Source organism: Choloepus didactylus, chromosome 13 (assembly GCF_015220235.1).
Source record: "Choloepus didactylus isolate mChoDid1 chromosome 13, mChoDid1.pri, whole genome shotgun sequence".
Lineage (NCBI taxonomy): Eukaryota > Metazoa > Chordata > Mammalia > Pilosa > Megalonychidae > Choloepus > Choloepus didactylus.
Window position 1 is genome coordinate 96,165,970 of NC_051319.1, and position 5,356 is coordinate 96,171,325.

Here is a 5,356-nt window from a genome sequence, read left to right on the forward strand (position 1 = left end):
CCCAGTGTCCATCTGACCTCTTCCTGGCTCCAGGACTTTCCCTATTCTACCTTGCCCCATGTCTCATTAATTAATCCTTTCATTCTCTTAGCAAATATTGACTGAGCACAATTTCCTGGTTTTGATACTGAACTATAATTATATAAGACGTTACCCTGGGAGAAACTGGGGGAAGGGTACATGGTACCTCTCTGTACTATTTTTAAAATTTCTTGAAAATCAATTGTGTCAAATTTAAAAGTTTTTAAAAATCAATAGAGTGGTCCCTATTTTTATGATTATGTTCCCAAAAATATGCTCAGGGCCCTGTCCTCATGGAGCTTATATTCTGCAGTTTGGGGGCTGGTGGAGGTGGTGATGCAGGGAGTTGGTCAAGAAATAAAAGTAAATAAGATAATAATTACATATTTTCATCATTAATATGAAGGAGAGAAATAGCGAGTAGACCACAAAGGCCCTCTGTGGAGGTCAGATTTGAACTGAGACCCAAGGGTGATGCAGAGGCAGTCACTAAATGAAAACCTGGGGAAAGAGTGTAGTTCCAAACAAAAGGGACAGCAAATGCAAAGCCCTGAGCAGGGCGACTTGGGCATGTTTCAGGAACAGAAAGGAGGCCACTGTGGCTTGAGTGTGGTGACCGAGAGGTAGTATGGGACATAGAGCTAGTGAGATCATTTATCGGGGACCCGCCAGAAGCAAGACAAAATCCCTATGTTATGACACTTTCTCATTTGCTCAGACTGATTCCTGACTGGTGATACTTTCTTCTTCTCTGAATCCTGCCCACTCTTCCTTGAAATCTTCCCCAATTCTCCTAGCCCTTAGAGATGGGAGGCACCTGGTATTTACTTGGATGCTGAAGGCTCTGTCCCCTCTCTGGCCCCCAAGCCAGTGTGTGTTTGTCAAAGTATCATCTACACACCACATGTATCACAGTCTCCTGAAATTTAGCATTTTTCATTTTTTTTTTTTAGTATTTTTCAGTGAAATACTTAAAGCAAATAGAATAATGAATATTTTTATGCTTATTATCTGCTTTTAAGAACCTTGCTATGTGTCCACATGGGCTTCAGTTTTGTTTTTGTTTTGTTTTGTTTTCAGAAATAAAACGCCTTACAAATACAGGTGAAGCCCTGAGTGTTTTCAAAAGTGCAGATTCCAGACCCCCACCCTGGACCTACTAAATCAGAATTCCTGGAGATAGGTAGGGCTGGGAATCTGCATCTTAAACAACCTGTCCTCTCCTCCCCACCCCCATGATGTTGATACTACTAAAATCTATTCCATCGAAGCAGTTTTCCTGTTCTACCTTATATCAAACTTGATGGTGTTGGGGGAACGGGGGTCCTCAATCTTTTCTATGCAGCAGAATCACCTGAGGAATCTTTAGCATTGCCCTTCCTTGACTTTGTAAATCGGATTGAGGCAGATATGTCAGGCATCTGTACTTTTCAAAACTCCCAGGTAGTTCTGATGGTGGGGGAACAGGGCACTGCCTTCCTTCCATGTGTAACATACCTGATTGTCATCAAGGTCATGATTCAGCCATCCTTCCACCTGCTTTCTCCCAGAATGATGTCAATAAGCATTTTCCAGGGCCTTGATGAGTGCTGAGCAGAGCTGCAAGCACAGGACTTTGGGTCTGGTATGATGGAGTGCAGTCGTAGCTCAGACATTAACTCAGGGGGTGGGCTTAGAGGTACAGTTGAAAGATTAAGCAGATAAAAATAGAGGAGGACACCCAGATAAATTTGAATTTCAAATAAACAATGAATACTTGTTTAGAAGTATGTCCTAAATATTGTACGGGGTATATGATGCTTAAGTTTTTTTCGTTGTTTATCTGAAACTCAAATTCAACTGGGACTTTTATCTACCAGTCCTACTTGGGGAAGTGTCTCCCATTTCCCTGAGCTTCAGATCCCCCGTATCGAAAATGAGGGGGCTGGACTAGACCTCTACGGGCACTTGCAGCTTGACGCTCCCGCAGTCGGTTCAGACGCGTCCCGCAGCGCGGCATGCCGTTCTCCGCAGCCCCGCCAGAGGGAGCCCTGACCCTCTTCAGCCGCCTCGCGGGCTGGTGACTGCAAGGAGGCTCCTCGGTCCCGCAGGCTCTGGGGGAGCGTCTGGAAACCAGGTTGCGCGGCCTCCGGGGTCCCAGGTCTTGGCCTGTCCCTAGGGCAGCCTTTTCAGGAGGAGAGAAGGGGAGCGCTGCAGAAGTTCCGAAGGTCAGGGCCATCTCATCCAGCTCCGCCTCCACCGCTATTTAGGAGAGACTGAAGCCCTAAAGCTGAGGGACAGCTCACGCAGCTGTCCTGGAAACCAGACTCCTGACTGGGGATCCAGGGCCCCTCCGCGGCCCCTCCGCCTCCTCGGGGTGCATTTATTTCTGTTTCCTGCTGGAAGTGTTTAACCCTTACAGGCCTATCGCCTAAACAAGTGCAGTTGCCGCCCAGCCCAGCCCAGCCTGATAGAACTGGGACCCCCTGAGCCCCTTCCCAAAGGGAATGTGGCCTTGAAGGAGGAGACCTGATGACTGCCAGAGGACCAGGGGTGAAAGCACCCGTCTAAGCCGGGGGAGGGGAAGGGGGAGCGGGCCCCTGACATTTAAGTTAGAGTACTAGTACAGCACCAGCAGCGGAGGCGGCAGCTTACTCCATGCCAGACACAACAATCTATGAGTCAGGAGCCGTTGTCATCAGGATTTTACAGATAGGGAAACAAGCTCGGAGGTGTTAGGTTATTGGGCTAAAGGAGGGTCCATCCACTTCTGCACCAGGAGGTGGGAAGCAGAGGCGTCCACTCTCTGCCTCCTCTGAGCCGGGTGCCTCCCATTTCCACCCGCAGGCGAACTACCCTGGATAAGTGGTTCTGGGGGCCAGATGACCTCCAAAAGACCCTCACCCCCTGCACGTGAAGAGGAATTCCCAAAAGGGAGGGATGCGGATCACTGACCCCCAGGAAGTGATTTTAGGAGAGTTATGGATTTGGCATTAGTTAACAATGAATTAATTACAATCCAATTCTTTTTTGGACCACCTGATTATCAAGGAGGAAGTCTCTAAAATTTCTTCTTTTGACAAGAAACAGAGCATTCTTCAGGCAATTATATACAGTCATAATTGTATAATGTGTGTTTTTGTTTTTGTTTTTTTCATTATATATGCATTTTTTGTTGTATTTACCTTTAAGGTGAATCTCCATTTGTGGTAAATCATACTGCTTTTCCACCTAAAGTAATGACAGAATTTCCTTTAAATGTTTTCTTTTTTTTTTTTTTTTTTTAATAATTTGATTTAAAGGGGGAAAGTACAGCTAAAAGGAAGGTATGGCAAAAATTAGGAATGCCTACCATTTGGGAAGACTGCCTTTAATTAAGGATTCTGGATTCTGAGGGCCCTGTTAACCTGGCTGATCAGTTTTGTCACAGCCAGCAGAGCACGCTGCTCTACCCTGTTCTCTTCCAGAGCCCTGGGATGGTCATGCTTCATGTGTCTCTTTGGTGCTGACTTTTCCTTGAAAACTCTTAGGGTGTTCTGCCCTATCGGGAGACATTGCAGACATAGAGGATAAAGCTCCGGGTTCAATTCCCCAACTTCATCGCTGCGTCATTGCACAAATAAGTAACTCAGCCTTCCTGAACCCCTGCATCTTCATCTGTGGGTTGGCAACAGAGCTTTTGTAATAGGCAATGCTGTGCGTGACATGGATGATCTGTCCCCAAGGACCAAGAAACAAGGACTGCATCTTTTAGTCCACAGGGAAACATCACACCCCCACCCTACCTTACGGAGCACCCTGTCCAAGTCATTCTCCCTTGGCGCTCCCATCTAAATTTCCTTCACAGCACACATTTCTATCTGAAATGATATTACTTGTTTCCTGTGCATTGTCACCCTCTCCCCTAGAATGACAGCTCTGAGAGAAAAGGACAATGCCTTATTCCTAAGACCCTAGGGCAGTGCCTAGCATGTCACAGGCACCTGATAAAGATTGTTGAATGAATGAAGGCATGAATGAATGAGTTAATGAACTAATACTGAAACTTACTTCAATCCATTTCTCTGCCTAGATTTATGGACAGGACTAGCCCGACCAATCTTTCCCTACTCCTCTCCCTCACATTCTGTAGAATGGAGTACACCAGACTGCAGTCAATTAAAAAAAAACTTGTACTTGGCCCCAGAAGATGCAGCTGTGTGGCCTAGTGCAAACTTTTCAGGGCATTTCCCCATCTCTATGGCAGTCTTGGAACACCAGCCTGAAATAAATATCACTAGCATGATGTGCACAAGATTCTTCGAAAAATGCTCTTTAGACTTATGACATTATTAGCATTCCAGAGCCAGAATACTCTCTCTAAAGCAAATCCAATCCTGTCTCTCTGTCATAAAATCCTCCAATGTTCTTCTCATTGCACAGAAAATAAAATACACACTCCTTACCCTGGCCTACCAGGCCCACCTCTCTGGCTTCATCCGACAAGACCCTCCCTTCCGTTTGCACACCAGCCTCACTGGCTTGCAACTCTCCCTGCTCCCTGTTACCCCAAGGCCTTTGCAGATGCTATTCCCTCTATCTGGAATGCTCTTTCCCTGGCCCCCTACCCCACTTAACTCCTTCTTTTCCTTTACAACTGAGCTCAAATTTCCTCCAAGAAGCTTCCCAGATGCTCTAGAGCAGCGCTAATAGAACTTTCTGCAATGTTGGGAATGTCTAGATCTGTTTTGTTCACCAGCCACACATGGCTGTTAAGCACTTGAAATGTAGCTAGTGTGACCAAGGAAATGAATTTTCAATTTTAATTTATTTTAATTAAAATCTAAATAGCTACACGTGGGTAGTGGCTACCAAAGGGGGCAGTGTAATCCTAGAATAGTGCCAAGTCCTTCAGTTACATATACTCATGGTTTCCTAATCTCTTCTTTCATTGCACTTAACATAACTTGTAATTTATATTTAGTTGCACAATTATTTAACATCTCCCTCACCAGACTATAGGTTCCAAATGAACAAACACTTTGCTCTGCCACAACTGTGTCCCTGACCAGCAGCCGACATCATAAATATTTGTTGAATGAATAAATGATGAGTGAAAGGTTAGTTGCTTAGCCTGGTGCTTGTGGTAATGAAGTACAATATTGCAAAAGGTTCAGACCACAGGTCATACAATTAAAGCAGTTAGCTAAATAGTGCTTATAGGAACCTTACCTTCTCTGGGTGTGTCTAAGCCTCTTGTGTGTACAGTGTGTGTACAAATGCATAATAGAGTATCTGCAAAGGTTCGCATTTGTCCAGCGCTGGGTGGGCATGTTTGGGTATGTTTCCATGTAAGACCAGCAAAATCACTCAGGAA